The sequence below is a fragment of the Sminthopsis crassicaudata genome, chromosome 6, assembly GCF_048593235.1.
Source record: "Sminthopsis crassicaudata isolate SCR6 chromosome 6, ASM4859323v1, whole genome shotgun sequence".
NCBI classification, from domain to species: domain Eukaryota; kingdom Metazoa; phylum Chordata; class Mammalia; order Dasyuromorphia; family Dasyuridae; genus Sminthopsis; species Sminthopsis crassicaudata.
Genome location: NC_133622.1, coordinates 225,255,748 through 225,272,597, shown reverse-complemented (window position 1 = coordinate 225,272,597; position 16,850 = coordinate 225,255,748). Strand labels below are relative to the sequence as shown.

At 39.8% G+C, this 16,850-nt stretch overlaps 1 protein-coding gene across 1 annotated transcript in view; it reads right to left on the bottom strand.

The window, feature by feature from the left end:
- The window catches only part of LDLRAD3 (low density lipoprotein receptor class A domain containing 3), a 254,605-nt gene that overhangs the window by 71,218 nt on the left and 166,537 nt on the right, over nucleotides 1-16,850 (bottom strand). The window lies entirely within an intron of this gene.

Sequence of the window (16,850 nt, the reverse complement as noted above, 5' to 3'; positions counted from 1 at the left end):
TCATGTGAATTCTCACTCCGCCTGCGTTTGAAAGGGACATGCAGTCCCAATTGCTAATGAAACAGCTTTCGGTTCCAAAGAGATTATCACCCAAAAAGAACAGCAGCTCATGGGAAGAGAGAGACAACTATCTCCATGGTGTTCTTGAAAGCCACCTCGGAGTCCAGATTCTGCTTCCCACCGCTGGTAAAACCCTTCACAACTTTGCCCGTTTCAATAAAGGGATGAATCTGAAGGAAGGGCACTGAGCAGACACTAGATGGCACTGCCACACATTTTAAATAATGGCTTTGTCCAAGCCTTAAGTCTCAGCAAAAAGAGAAAGAGGACTTGTCAGGGAAGAGAGGAAGCTCTAGGAAGGCAGAGACAAATGCCAGTTGCATTCAAAGAATATTTAACACATTAATTCTCCACTTGGGCAGTCCCTTCACTCATCTGTGCCTCAGTTTCCTCATCTGTAAAAAGACTTTGAAGATAAAAAGTCCCTCCCATGTTAGTGGTGAAATGGCAAGAGAACTGGGATTTAGAGTGAGGAAGACCTGGATGTGAATCTCTTTGTTACTGGTTGTGTGATTTTCGAGACATTTCCCCATTTCCTTTCCCTGGGTCAGTTACCTTTAACCATAAAATGGGAGCTTTGGACTTCCCAGCTTAAAATCACCCATTCCCATCATCTTAGAGATATGAAGTCCAGTATTCATTCTCCTTTTACAGATCAGAAAGCTGAGGTCACACAGACAGAGAGGTGACTGGGACTAGTTCAGATTTTCTGATATTAGAATTCAGGGCTGATGAGGACATGTACTCCACACCAAGGAAAAATATTGTTGGGTTTCTATCGTCTCCCCAGCACAGTGCTGATCTGGCCAAATGAATGCTTGTGCAATGATTAATTGATTGATTTCTAAGGCCCTATCTGGCTCTTATAGTCTAGGTTAATCAATAATTTCTGATTGGTTCTATGTTTTTTTTTTATTTCTAAGGCCCTATCGGCTCTTATCATCTAGGTTAATCAATAATTTCTGATTGGTTCTATGATTTTTTTTTTTATTTCTAAGGCCCTATCAGCTCTTAGAGTCTAGGTTAATCAATAATTTCTGATTGGTTCTGTTTTTTTATTTCTAAGACTCTATCCGTCTCTTATAATCTAGGATAATCAATAATTTCTGATTGGTTCTATGTTTTTTTTAATTTCTAAGGCTCTCTCTGTCTCTTATAGTCTAGGTTAATCAATAATTTCTGATTGGTTCTATGTTTTTTTTTAAATTTCTAAGGCTCTATCTGTCTCTTATAGTCTAGGTTAATCAATAATTTCTGATTGCTTCTGTTTTTTATTTCTAAGACTCTATCCATCTCTTATAATCTAGGATAATCAATAATTTCTGATTGGTTCTGTTTTTTTATTTCTAAGACTCTATCCGTCTCTTATAATCTAGGATAATCAATAATTTCTGATTGGTTCTATGTTTTTTGATTTCTAAGGCCCTATCTGGCTCTTATAATCTAGGTTAATCAATAATTTGTGATTGGTTTTATGTATTTTGTTTTAGGGGAAGAGGCTTTTCACCTTCTTCAGCCCCATGGCAATTCTACAAACACATCTAAGGAGTCAGAATTGAAAAGGTAAACACCAAAAACTCAGGAGGAATCTTCTTACTCTAACTTCTATGGATTATGGCAGGGGATGGGAGTGGGATGGATTTAAAAAAAAACACCTCACTGAAATGTTAACACTGAACAATAATACAACCAACAAACCTTGTTTAATAATGATTTACGTTTCAATTAATTCATTTAAATGCACACAGTCATCATGGGGCCATTTTTAAGTGATGATTAATAAGGTCAAAATAAAGTCATGCTTGGATGACTTTACATGTCATGGATGTGCAGTTGGAGAGACATCAGAGAATGCATAGTTTGATCTCTTTATTTTATAGACGAGGAGATGAGAGGTTCAAAGTTCAGGTGACTTGCGGCTGAGTAAGGGTTCAAACCCAGTTTTCTTATTTTCAATTTTGCCTGTTCATATAATGGCCATTTAGTCAAAGACCAAGTTATAAGCAAGAAGTTGGGTTCTCTTTTTTATTAATTGAAAACAGCCACGGCCAAACAACCCATCCTCCTCCTTCATTCGGTTTTTCTAACTTGCTTTCTGATCATGGCACAGCTGCAGCTTGAGATACTGCTACCTGGGACAAAAAACTGTTATGTGTGTGAGGGGAGAGAATACTGGTCGGGGTGGGAGAGCCGGTGGCCACACAGGACCGATGATCACAGGTACTCCACAGTAAATCAGATCCTCACCTTTGTGGGACAAAGTCTGGCACATACAGAGACAGGAGGTGTCGGCGACCGCAGGGTGGGTATACTAAATGAGTTGGCAAAGCCAACCCTCTCCCTCTCCCTGCCCCTAACACCCCCCCACATTGGCCAAAGCCCTGTTTGCCCTGGGTTAGTTATAGCTCTGACCCACGGGTAGTCTCTCAACTTGTTCCTGCCTCTTCTGTAAAAAGCCCATTAACATGAGCCCCAAATTAATCTTCAGCCAAAAGACTCAAAGAATCAATACAATAAGGACTAGAAACAGCTCTGCTACTTGGAAGGCAGTTGCTACATAAATACAAAATATTATCATTTGACAAAGTCTCAGTCCCAACAACACATGCTATCTCCATCAACGTTTGGCCCATGTCTGGGTGGATTTCACCAGGGAGGGTACAGGAGGGGCATTTCTCCTCCGGAGTTTTTAATGGGCTTTCTGTTTATCTTGCCACTGACCCCATCTCCAGCTCCCCACTGGACTCCCCAGGCTCGGGGACTCTGTTCTTGTAGCTGCTCACTAGGCTAAAGAGCCATGGGGAGAAAGTCCCCTAGCTTTCCCTAGCCCTATAGTGAAAGAGGGAGTCACGTCCAGATACGTTTGGGTTTTCTCTCCTGACAGATGTTTGGCAATCAACTGGCTCATCTGCGGCCGGTGGTAGTAGTACCACCATTGGTGGGGTTTGATAGTAGGGTGCTGGTGCCTTTATTCTGTAGCCTTCAGATAAGCTTGCTATATAATGCAAGCCTATATATAGGTGCTAAGCTGAGGGACCCAGGACCCTCTTCCTTGAGGGCCCCAACTTTTCTCCCCCCCAAAATGGTCAATGAAACAATTAAGTCACCGGCAGAATTTCCTTGAGATATATCCAGCATAACTCCTGCAACTTGGGCCAGGGAGAAAGGGAAAAGTCATGAGAATGGGCAGTAATTGCTCCAGGAAGGTGTGAGATTAGCACTTGGATGGGGAGGGCTGAGAACATGATGGCTGTTTCTTTACAGAACAGTGAACTCAAGGCATAAGGGAGACCGAATCAAAGACGTCCCCTTTTTAACCATCACTTGTCTACTCAAGATCTACAAAAGGTCCTTATCTACTACTGATAAATCTAGTCCAAATTGTCCTTCAAGGCCTTTTCTAATCTTGTTTCATTTGATTTTTCCAAAGCCAATTGAACGTTCAATCAGATTGATTAACAAGCAGTTCATAAGTGCTTACTTTGTGCTAGACTTTGTGTATATAAGAAAGGCAGAAACCAGTTCCCACTCTCAAAGAAAACCTCCTATTAGAGAGGGTACATCAATAACTAGGTTTCTTCCTTTTTTCCTTCCTCCCTGTCTTTCTTTGTTTCTTTTGAATTTGGGGTTAAGTGACTTGCCCAGGGTCACACAGGTGTTGTCTGAGACCAGATTTGAACTCAGGTCCTCCTGACTTCAGGGCTTAAACTAAATCTTAAGCCAGGAGGGAGACCTGATGAGGAAGAGTATTTCATGAAGGAGGCATAGCTGTCATACATGTATGGAGCTAGGAGATGGAGTGTAATGATTGAGAAATGCAAGAAGGCCATTGCAGCTAGATCAAAGGGTATGTGGAAAAGGAGTATTGATGTGTAAGAAGAATGGAAAAGTAAAAAGGAGCCAAGCTATAGCGGGGCCTTAAATGCCAAACAGTAAGTCGTGTTTGATGTTGGAGATAAAAGGAAACCATTCAATGTAACGGAGTGGGAGCCGGGTTGGGGGATGACATGGTTAGGCAGGTGCTTAAGGAGAATCATTTTGGCAGCTTAGTGGAGGATGGTTTATGCTACAGAGAGGCTCATAACAGGAGCCTAGAAGAACAAGCCTACAAGGCTTGTGCAAGTCTAAGTTAAAGGTGATGAGAGCCTATATTTTGTGTGGGGGAAAAAGCACAGGAGGGATGTTGCGAGGTAGAAATGATAAGATTTGGTATCATAATGGATATGTGGGTTGAGTAAGAATGAGGAGTTGAGGATGGCATTGAGATTATTTGTTCCATGCTTGATAGTAATAGGAAAGTTGGGGGAGAAGGGGATGATTTGGGGGAGGAATAATGGACTCTGTTTTGCACATGGTGGGTTTGAGGTGTCTATAGGACATTTAGTTCATGATGTCCCAAAGACATTTCTTTTTTTAAAAATTTCAGTAGTATTTTATCTTTCCAAATACACATATAGTTTTCAGCAACAAGGACAAACAGATTTACCATTTATCATTTTTAAAAGAATTTGTATTCCAAATTTTTCTCCCTCCTTCCCTTCCCTCCTCCTTCTTCAAGATAGTGAGCAATCTAATATATGTTAAATATGTGCATATTTCCATATTTGTCATGTTGTGCAAGAAAAATCAGACCAAAAAGGAAAAAACCACAAGAAAGAAAACAACAAAAAGGTGAAAATACTATCCTTCAATGCTCAGTCAGTCTTACAGATCTCTCTCTGGATGTGGATGGCATTTTCCTTCCCAAGTCTATTGGAATTGCTTTGAATCACCACATTATTGAGAAGAGCCACGTCCATCAAGTTAATCATCACATAATCTTGTTGTTACTGTGTATAATATTCCCTTGGTTCTGCTTATTTCATGCAGCATCACGTCATGTAAGTCTTTCTAGGCTTTTCTGAAATCAATAAAAGCATTTCTTGATGCAAGATTGAAACTTGATGGATGCCCATCAGTGGGAGAATGGCTGAATAAATTGTGGTATATCAATATTATGGAATATTATTGTTCTGTAAGAAATGACCAGCAGGATGATTTCAGAAAGGCCTGGAGAGACTGACATGAACTGATGCTGAGTGAAATGAGCAAAAAAAGAGAATATTGTACATGGCAACAACAAGATGATATGATGATGAATTCTGATGAGCATGGCTTTTGTCAACAATTAGCTAATTCAGACCAGTTCCAATGGAGAGAGCCATCTGCACCCAGAGAGGACTGTGGGAACTGAATGTGGATCACACTCTTTTTATTGTTGTTTGCTTGCATTTTGTTTTTTTTCTCATTTTCCCCTTTTGGATCTGATTTTTCTTGTGCAGCAAGATTTTTGTAGAAATATGTATAGAAGAATTGCACGTGTTTAACACATTTTGTATCACTAGTTAGCTAGGGGAGGGAGTTAGGGGAAGGGAGGGGAAAAAATTAAAACACAAGGTTTTGTAAGGATGAATGATGAAAATTATCCACGCATATTTTGTGAAAATAAAAAGCTTTAATTAAAAAAACCCTGAAACTTGAGAAGACTGACATTGAGGTCTCTGCTTTGAGATGACAATTGGATCCATGGGAGCTGATGAGATCACCAAGCGAGACATAACATAGAGGGAGAGAAGAAAATATCCCAGGGCAGAGCTTTGAGGGATACCAGTTGTTAGTGGGCATGGCCCAGGTGAAGATCCAGCAAAAGACTTAATAAGGAACAGGTAGGTTGGGGGAAGTCCTGGAGAGAAGAGATGCTGCCCCATGGTGTTAGAGGCTGCAGAGAGTTAGGAAGCATGAGAATAATAATAAGATCATTGGATTTGACAATTGAGAGGTCATTATTCTTTGGAGAGGGATGCTCTGGTTAAATCAGCTTGGGAGCCATACTGCAGAGGGTTCAGAAGGAAGTCTGAGAATTAGAGTCGTTGGCTCTCCTAAGGAGTTTCCTTGAGAAAGGCAGGAGAGATGCTGGACACTATCTCCTGGGGATGGTCAGAGCAAACAAGAGTTTTTATAAATGGAGGAGATTTGATTTTGTTTGGAGACAATAGAAAGGGAAGGAACCAGTAGATAGAGACTGAAGCTTAGAGCAAGTGGAGATGAAAGCAGGAGCAAATCTAGAGAAGATGAGAAGGGATGGGACCCATGGTACACACAGACATATTCGCTTTGGCAAGGAGAATGAACACCACTTCATCTTTTTTCCTGCTCTTGTCCATGATTATCCAAATCCATTTCTACTTTACTATCCTTGTGCATGCAGTCAGAGGACACGAGTTCAAATCTGGACTCAGATATGAATGTTATATGTTAAGTTCCAGACAGCCATTAGTTATAGGAACTCGCTCTGATTGTTCTCCAATAAATTAATGATAATTCAAAGGATCACAAAAGAAGTCAATTATATATTTAAAAAATTGGAGGGCAGTTGCAGTAGAGCACCAGTCCTAGAAACAGGTGGATCTAAATTCAAATCCAGCCTCAGCCACTTGACATTTCCAGCTAGGAAGTAAGTCACTTCAGTCCAATTGTCTCATCCAAAACAAAACCCTTGAATGCCATTCTCTTCCTTCAACAGTTAGTTCTATACTCCCACTGCAGTAGATGACGAAGAAGACTGTCTTTAGAATTCAAGGGCCTGACTCCACGTAGTGGTAGGTTCCCTCTCTAGGGGAAATCTTCATGCAAAAAGGCCAAAAGGACTTGTACTAAATAGGATGCAAAAGATTTATTTTTTCAGCACAAGATGGACCAGACGGCCACCGGGGGTATCTTCCAACTGTGAGATTCTACCCTCAAGCCACGAGCTCCGTACAAAGCCATCCTGGGTGACTGGTCAATAGTGGTTCGAACACGGTCACTCAGTAAATCAAATGATTGCTGACTGACTGTTGGCAGTGATTTCCTCCTTTTCCAATATCTTTTGTATTTTATTGTCTGTACCACATAATTAGGCACATTATGGACTCTTGTTCTCTGATTACTTCATGTCTCCTCTGTCTCAATTGGATTATAAATTCCTTGGGGGGCTCATAATCTTATGATATCCCTTGTGTACCTCCCAGAGTGCCTGGCTCGGTATAGATGTTAAGCAGGTGCTCCAGACAGCCACATTAGGAGTCGTTTGTTGTTCTTGCTTTAATAGCTCCGAGTTATCAAAAAGAAGGCAGACGGCTTCTGAAATGCTTTTATGGACGTGCTTTGGTTGGAATTATTTAAATTGGTTTTCCTCCGAACAGGATTTTGCTTCCAGGAAAGGTACAGATGCTTGGGGGGCAGGGATGGCTCTTGCTCAATGCTTAGGAAGCAGATGGATGTAATCATCCCACTTGCAGGCAGATTCTTCTGGGTCAGTACCTGAACCCCCAAAGTCTGCTTCTGGGGCTTGAGGGAGCTAAGCCTTTGTCTCTCTCTAAATAATGTAACATCCAGGAAAAACAAAAAACCAAGTTTCTTCTCCAAATCATCATGATGTGGAAAAGGAATTAATTTGCAACTTGCAAGTCCCATCCTTGTCTTTCTTTAGAATTTAATCCACTTTCAGGCTGAGCTTCTGTCTCTCGCCTGCTTCCTTTAGGAAGGAAGCCAGTGAATGGCTAAGACATTGCCGGTGGCTCTCCCGGGGCCTGACATGGTTTCCTGCAGACTGCTGTATACTTCCGCCATCTATTTCTCTTTCCTCCACTCAGCCACTTGAGACCCGTGACCTTGGGGTTCTCACCGGTTGCAAGGTCTTCAACCTTGGCTATGTCTACATTTAGACAATGACTATGTGAGTACCTATTCTCACCACTCGGTGAGAAAAGGTACCTCCATTGCTCTATGAGGTTTTCCTACATCCATCCTCTCTGCTAATATATTAATTTATGGACTTCCATCTCCCGGCTGGTTGAATGTTGAATGAGAAGGGGCTAATAGGATAGCTTTTCCAGCTTACCTCCCTCCCAACTTCTGCCAGTGCAGAAGGTCGATGAATTATAGAATTCAGAGGATGGTTTTCTAGCATAAAAGGGAGCAGGATTCCCTTGATCCAGAGATGTGGCCCCCCCAAGCTGTCACAAGGAGTGGATTAAGACGAATTCTGTTCATTTACTGGGGATCAAATTCTCCTTGCTCCAAACTTACTTCTTCCACTGGAAAGGCTACAAGAGTCACCATTCCCTTTGGGGATGGAGCTAAGAACAGTTTTGGGCCCATTTGACTGTGCTTTGTTAGAATTAGCAATCATTCCTTTAGCCAGGTCCTTTTAAGTTTCTATTCTTATAACTTTTTGTTTCCTCTCTTATAATAGAGCCAAAGGTCAGGAATGGATTAAACTGGGGTTCTGTTCTGGGGTGGAGGAAGCACAGAAGAATCAGGGGCACCCCTTTTCTCCCACTACAACCTCTTTCTGGGAAGAGCTGAAGAGGAGTGACCAGAAATTAGTCTGTTTCTCTTTACTAAGAGTTGGAAAATCCACATGGCCCATGTCTAGTTTGCCCAATTAGGCCCAGGAAAGAAAGCCTCCTATAAACCTTTTTCTATAGCCTGTGCCCCATATATTTAAGGTTATTGGGGGAAAACCAGATCATCAACAGAGAGTCCAATTTTATATTATTTGGGAAGCATCTTTGATATATTAGTTTATTTGTTAATGAGCTCACATTTCTCCTACAATGTATATGCTAGTCCCCATTAAACATTTCTCTTGAGACTGAAGTAATTTTGCTTGGTTCAGCTCTGGAGGTACATGAAGATTAAAGACTGAAACAATTCTACAGTCCTGGACCCTAAAGGATGAAGGGGTACAGCAGCCCACAGTTGGAAATTGGAGGTTTTTTTTCCCTTGTAGCATGCTCCTTATCTCTTCCACTAGGCCCATTAAAGCAGTCTTTTTCCATGGGTAATATTTATTTGCAAACTGCTGACTCGCAGGAAATTTGGTTGCAAGATCCTTTATATTTAATGGGATTACATGCACCTGATTTTGAGCCTGATGTGACGCCCCCTCTATGGCTTTTCCTAAAATGGAGTTAATTGTCTGGCCCTGTGATCTCCCTCTGGCAGGGGCTCAATTCTCAATTCAGTTTCATAAACATTAATTAAGTGTTTACTATGTGTAAGGCCCTGTCCTATACTGCAGAAGGCAAAGACTGACACAGATTTGGCTCTCAAGGGCAGCATATCATAATGGTGGAGGGGATGAATACATAAATCATCGTGATTCAAGGGAGAAAGACATGAGGCAGTGGAGAGAGTAATAGATTTGCAATCAGGGAATCTGCGTTCATATTCTGTCTCTTCTACCTATGTAACTTTGGATAATGACTTTGGACACTTAACCTTCTCAAATCTCAGTTTCCTCATCTGTAAAAATAAGAGGATTAGAGTAGAAGTTCTTGGAGGTCTCTTCTAGGGTCTATGATCCTATGAGCATTCTAAGAGATTCAGATGTTGTGAAATGTTCTCAGTTGGTGTCTTAGTAATTTTTTCATGGTGCTCCTGGGCCCAAAGAAATAGCGATTATTTATTACATGTTTATCATGTAGTTGGGTCAAAACAATTTACTACCCTTTGTAATCTACTAACGACTTAGTAGCTATTTGAAAAAAATATAAATTGAAAGAAATATTTGTATTTTATTCTTAATAATTCCACAATTTGGGGAACTGAGGAATTAGAACTTCAGATTTTTATAAGGTTTTAAGATCTTCAAAATATTTTTCCCTCCTCTCATTCCTAAGATGGGTAGTGAAAATATTATTGTCCTATCTTGCAGATGAGGGAATTGAGGCTCTGGAAGGAGGTTTTATTTGTAATCTCATAGATGGTAAATGGCCAGGATTTGAACTCAGGTCTTTTGACTCAAGTTCTGCACTTAACTAGGTTGCCTTGGTGCAAATGAGTGGTCCAGACAGAAAGGAATTTGAGAAGGGAGGAGCCACACTTACCTAAGGGAGTCAGGGAGGGTTTCCCAGAGGAGGTTATCTCTTAAACAGGACTTGAGGGAATGCAGTAGAAGCTTCCACTATCACTCTGTATTTGAACATCTCTCCTCTCTGCATTAGAATTTTGATTGTTTATAGGATCATGGCTCTCAGGACCAGTGAAAAAGAGTTCTAAGGGACTTCAGATGTCAGTGAATCCAGTTGCCTCATTTTACAGATGAGGAAAATTGAGAACCAGGTTAAGTGATCTATCCAAGGTCATTCAACTTGAAAATAGAAAAAGCAAGATTTGAATCCAAGACCTCTGACTCCAAATCCAGTTTTCTTTATTGTGGAGACCATTGCCATCTCCCCCAAAATGAGTCTCGGGGTAATGCCCTACCCCTACCACAGTTCCATGTTGCTTTGTACCTGTCCTGCTACCATACAAGCCATTCTCCTCCATTTTTAGATAAGCTCATTGAGGGGAAGGACTATTTCAACTTCTTCCTTTGGTTCTCCTGTGCCTAGAACACAGTAGTAACTTAATAATTGCTTGCCAAATGATTTGACTGGGGATGATATTCCCAGAGGCACTCACCTCATAGGGCTGTTGGGTATTTTACACACACAGAATCTCAAAAACTAAAACAAAATTTTCTAGTCCTACTTTTCTCTATTGAGAAATAACAGTTAAGCCTTTATTAAGTACAATTGTTTCAGAATGTCCAACTCTTCACAACTCCATTGGGATTTTCTTAGCAAAGACACTTGGAGTGGGTTGCATTTCTTTTTCCTTTTCCTTTTCCAGCTTATTTTACAGATGAGGAAACTGAGGCAAAAAAGATTAAGTGACTTGCCCAGGATCACATAAGTGTCTGAAACTGAATTTGAACTCAGGAACTTTTGAGTGCAGTCCATTGTACCATTTTGCCGCTCTACCTACTATATGTCCGGCACATTTCCATCTTCAGAAACCTATCTGCTGCCATTTCAGGAAAAACTGGACTTTAGGTCTAGAGGTTCCGAATTAAAATCCAGCCTGCAATCCCATGCCCTATAGAACTTAATACAGTGCCCAGCACCGAGTAAGCACTGAAGAAATAAATACCGATTCATTGGCTGACAGCTTTCATTTATCTCACCCTGGGTTTCTAAACGCCAAGACTGATGATGAGCCCAGATAGCCCGTATCACCTCCCCTCTTGGGTTAACTATTGACATAAGCACTGATTAGCTGTTTGCCTAGACACTGTACTACAAACAAACAGAAAATTAATTATTCATCTTTCAATTCCCATTCTGAGTTTAATTGCAAACCATATAATTGCTTTACATTCTGAAGTCCCTCATAAATATGCATTGCTTTTTAAATATGATTCTTTAACACAAATTAAGAGTTGGGGCTTGATCAAGTCAGAGAGGAGGCAGAATGAGCAGCGACTTTCCTTGCCAAATAGAGACATGGAAGGCAAAGAGATGTCTGTGTTTGTGTTCAACAGTTGGGGAAATTGTGGTCAAACGCCTCTGGAAGGGAGAGAAGACACAGATTTCCTGAGGACATTTAGAAGCTGGAGCAGATGCTAGGGCCAAGCCAAGGAATCCAGAATTGACTCAGTTCTGCTGATTCTGGCCCCAGGGCAGCAGCAGCTGGGGATTCTGGGTTGGCCTGGGAACAGCCATACTCTTTTCAAACAAATATTTTATAAACTTTAGTTAAAAGCAACTTTTTTCCCTCTAAGACCTCTTTTCTCTTTTGGATGGTATTACCTCTTTTTCTATCCCTGCCTCTTTTCCTTCTTTTAGACAAACATTTATTAAGGGCTACCATAATGAAGAATATTGTGTTAGTCCCTGGAGGAATTCAGAGGATCAGAAATTTTGACCTGAAACAGGATTTTAGAAGATGGCTAATCACAACCTCCTTTTTCATACATTAAATATATATTTTTTTAATTTTCAAAACATATGCATGGATAATTTTCAACATTCATCTTTGCAAAACCCTATAATCTAATTTTTTTCTTCCCTTTCCCCCACCCCTTCCCTAGATGGCAAGCCATCTAATATATGTTAAACATATGCAATTCCTCGACACATATTTCCACAAACATCATGTTGCACAAGAAAAATCAGATTAAAAAGGAAAAAAATGAGAAAGAAAACAAAATGCAGGCAAACAACAACAAAAAAAGTGAAAATACTAAGTTGTAATCCACACTTAGTTCCCACAGGCCTCTCTCTGGGTACAGATGGCTCTCTCCATCATAGGATCGTTGGAACTGGCCTGAATCACCTCACTGTTGAAGAGAGCCATGTCCATCAGAATTGATCCTTATATAATCTTGCTGTTGCTGTGTTATACATTAAATATTATATTTTAAAACTTTATTTTATTTTTTAATTAAAGCTTTTTATTTTTCAAAACATATTCATGGATAATTCTTTGACATTAACGCTTGCAAAACCTTGTGCTCCAATTCCCTCTTTCCCTCACCTCCTCCTCAAGATGGCAAGTAGTCCAATACATGTTAAACATGGTAGAAATATATATATATATATATATATACATATATATATATATATATATATATATATATATATATATATATATATATATATATATATATATATATATATATATATATATATATACACACACATATACAGTAAATATTAAATAAATTGCCAAAGTATTAAGATTGTAAAAGTTGTAGTCTGGACTTCAGAGACAAAATCCCCAAAATTCACTGTATCACACAACCTTTCTAATAAGGATTCTTGAGTTCCAGAGAAAGTAGGTGACCAACAGGAAGAGCCAAAGTCTGAATTTGAACTCAGTCCCCTTGACTCAAAAATACATTGCCCGATTCTATCTCACTGTGATCAGAACTTATGTAAGACCTGGTTCCCATCCTGTTGAGCTCAGTTTGAAATGGGAAGATACAAATATAGAAAGTGATAATACAATATGCTATATTATGAATACAGTGAAAAAGTACAAAACAAAAAAAATGTCCTTCAAGGTCTGAGAGGGGAGTATGTTGAATGAATAAGAATCACAGAATCTCATGGTTGGAAGTGACCAGACTAACCAACTAGAGCCACACATGTCTGATGAGTATCCCCTCCTCCAACTTCCCTAAGAGGGGATCACCCGGGATCATCTTCTCTACTTTTAGGGATAGGGAATCTACCGTCTCCTATGGCAACCCATTCTACTTTTGGACAGCTCTACTTGTTGGAGACTCCATGGAGTGAAAATCTACTTCTCCATCTTCCCCACTGCTCCCAGCTCTTCCCTCTGTGGCTAAGAATTCTAATTTCTTCTGTATGACAACCCTAGGAATAAGGGAAGCAGACGACATTGGCAATAATCTTTAAAGGAAGGGTAGGAATTCAATGGCTGAAGAGGGGGAGAGAGAGCAGTCCAGAGATAGGCTCTAGAACCATTTCCCAGGAGCTTTGCCTAATTTATTTTCTATAAAAATTATAATATTCAGGGCAGCTAGGTGGCGCAGTGTATAGAGTACCAGCCCTGAATTCAGGAGGACCCGAGTTCAAATCTGGTCTCAGACACTTAACACTTCCTAGCTGTGTGACCCTGGGCAAGTCACTTAACCCCAGCCTCAGGGAAAAAAAAATAATTAAAATATTCCATCTTCCCCCTTAGAGCCCATCCCATATCATGGCTGCTAAACTAGCTGACTATTTCAGAAGGCTGAGACTTGAATTCTAGCTTTTCCAATTACTACTTGTTTGACTTTAGGTATATTACCTCATTTGTCTAGAATGCAATTTCCTCATCTGTTTCATAAAGATATTGCTAAATAAATTATGATAGATGAATATAATGACATATTATAGCAGCATAAGAAATAATGAGGAAAAATTTGTATTAACTGATGCAGAGGGAAGTAATCAGAGCTAGAACAATCTATCCAACTTTGTCCTCATCAAACTTTGAGACATTTAAGAACTCTGACCAACTACATGACAAATCATGGGGAAGAAGGCCCCAAAGAAAGAATGTAATCTGCTTTTTGATAGTGAGTGATGGACTTAAGGTGCAGGAGGAGACGTACATTTTTTGGATACAGCCAATGACAGAATTTATTTTGACTATGTATATATTTTTTAAAAAATATTTTTCTTGGCTTTCCAATTTGGGATGGGGAAATAAGCAAGAGAAAATGGATTTTTGTTAATTTAAGAAAAAATTTAAATATTAAAAATTTATTTTGTTAAAAAACAAAACAAATGGGTTAGACTACATGGCCTCTAAGGTCCCTTTCAGCTGTATACTGACAATTTCTAACATCTACAAAGTACACTTAGGAGAAAGCAAACTCACATTAAGGCCCCCAAACCAGTCTGAGACTAAGAAATCTGATTTTCACTCATGTCATAACATTGGAATGCTCCAATTATATGTTTTATATGACTTAATCAGTGGAGGCCCCAAAGGCCTCACAACACGGGCACTTTGTACTTTATAACTGCCTAGTAGTTTTTTTCCTCTCCAACTTCTAAGGAAATTACAAAAAAGGGGAAATTAAACACACAAATATTCCAGGAACCATCAGGAAACAGGGGGGCACTCACAGACGTTTAAAAAAAGGGCCAGTTAGCTTACCACTGACTTCCCATTATCCAACACTGCCAGCTCATCAATTAGAGGTGTTAATGAGCCCTAACTAGAAAATGAAAGCCAGGTTGATGACACCCCAAAAATATTAGCGATTCAAAGAAACAACTAGCAGGGGGAACTCAGGACCATCTCTTGTCTCTCCATGTTGCCCACCCACTGAGATCCTCCCAAAATGAAGTGGGATTAATCCAAAGGCTTTGTGGTAATTGTAATATGCAATCTCACAGCTTCTCAATCTTTTTGCAGCCTGAACCCCTTTAGCAACCAATAGACTCCTCAGAAGAATGCTTTGGATATGTATAAAATGAGATATATAGGATTACAAAAGGAAATGCATTATATATGAAATATAATAGTCAAAATACAGATATATAAATCCCCCAACAAATGAGATCAAAGGCTCCAGATTAAGAATCTCTAGAGGCGGGAAAAGGACATGATGTTCCTTGGGCAGGACTTTTATTGGAGAAGAATAGTGAGGAAGAATCAACATCAAAGTAAGAGGGGAAAGTCTTTAGGATCACACACTGACTTGGAAAGGCTCTCAGGCTGTCTAGTGAAAGCCTCTCATTTTACAGTTGAGAAAACTGAAGATAACTGTCTTGCATCAGGTCATGAGTTTTCTTTCCCTTGTACCATGTTGAATTGAGTCTATAAGGGAACTTGAAAATATGTTGGGGAATTGGAAATTGGCCCTCCTTATCTGAGGCACAAAAAGATTATTCTATGAGGAAGCATCGAATGGTGGTTGGCTGGATGGTAGGAGCGAAGAGAGGATATCAAGTTCACAGGAATGGGAAGAGGGAAAGGGATGGACTGGAATGATGGGTTGGAATAGAATGGGCTGTGGCTAAGGTGGCGCAGGGGACACAGATGGAATCCTGAGTCCTGGATGTAGAGGAAGGCCTGTTAGAAAGAAGGCTCCTATATCTAATTGAGATTGAAATCCATCTGGCAAAAACAACAAACCAAAACAAAATCTGGAGCCGTTGTCTCCAGACAGCAGCTTGGGAGCGGCTGAGCAAACCCCACGAAAGGAGGTTGTAGTGAAAAGGGCTAAATTGGATTAAGAAGCCCTGAGTTTGAATGCCAGCTCTGATGTTTACTATCTCCCTCCATCTCACTTTCCTCACCTGAAGATGAGGAAGTTGAACCGGATGTCTTGTGTAGTCCCTTATTATTAATTAATCTAATTATCTATTAATCTATTTAAGGGATCCTGGAGCCTGGAGAATCTTGCCCCTCCTATCTTATTTTACACAGAGGGAAACTGAGACACAGAATAATTTCATGACCTGCCTAGGCACACACAGTAATTCCCTGAAGTGGCTTCTGAACGGAGATCTTTCTCACCCCAAGCCCTATCCAGTGTATTAAACCACATATCTCATTCTAATATGTTTTTAAAAGTTTTGTCCATTAATTGAATAGAGACTGAAGCTGTCTGAGACTCATGGGGCTTGACCTTGATTGACCATGGGACTAACTGAGACGTGTCATCAGTGGGATTTAAGCCCAGTTGGTCCAGACTTCAAATCTATCATATCTACCCTATTTCCACATAGTCACTGTGACCACAAAGAACAAAAAATAAACTCTAGACTTTCTTTTTTTTCCTTTTGCTATCTTCTTGTACAAAATGACTAATATGGAAATGCTTTATATAATTATATATGTATAACTTCTATCTAATTGCTTACTATCAGGGAGGGGGAAGGGAAGGAAGAGAAGGAAGGATAAAATTTGAAACTCAAAACTTTAAATAAAATGTTTAAAAATCCTTTTTAAAGTTCTGTCTAAAAAAAAAAAATTCAGCCTATCTACCCAAATAACTGGGGATCTTTTTCAAAGGAACATCTGGCTGCCTCGAATTGATAGTTAGATGCCTTAAAATGCCATCCAATCCCTTAGAAACTTCAAATTAACCTTATCTGTACATTTCTCTAAAGGATTCCAGAAAATGACAGTATCATGCCGCCTGCTCTCCACAGGGACTTTGAAGGCATTTACTGTGAGTGACGGCAAATAGAAAAAGAAGCTACGACCAATAGATGTCTCCCATCCCCCAGAACAGCAACATCAGGAAGGAAATTCTAATCCATATGTCTTGAAATAATCCAAGCGATTGCACGTGTAGGGAGAAGCTACAGATATTTTACAAAACACTGTAAGAATCACAATCATTTATTGTGACTCAATGGTAAGAATTTACGGGACCACAAAGATTCTAAATCTATTTAGTTTAAATA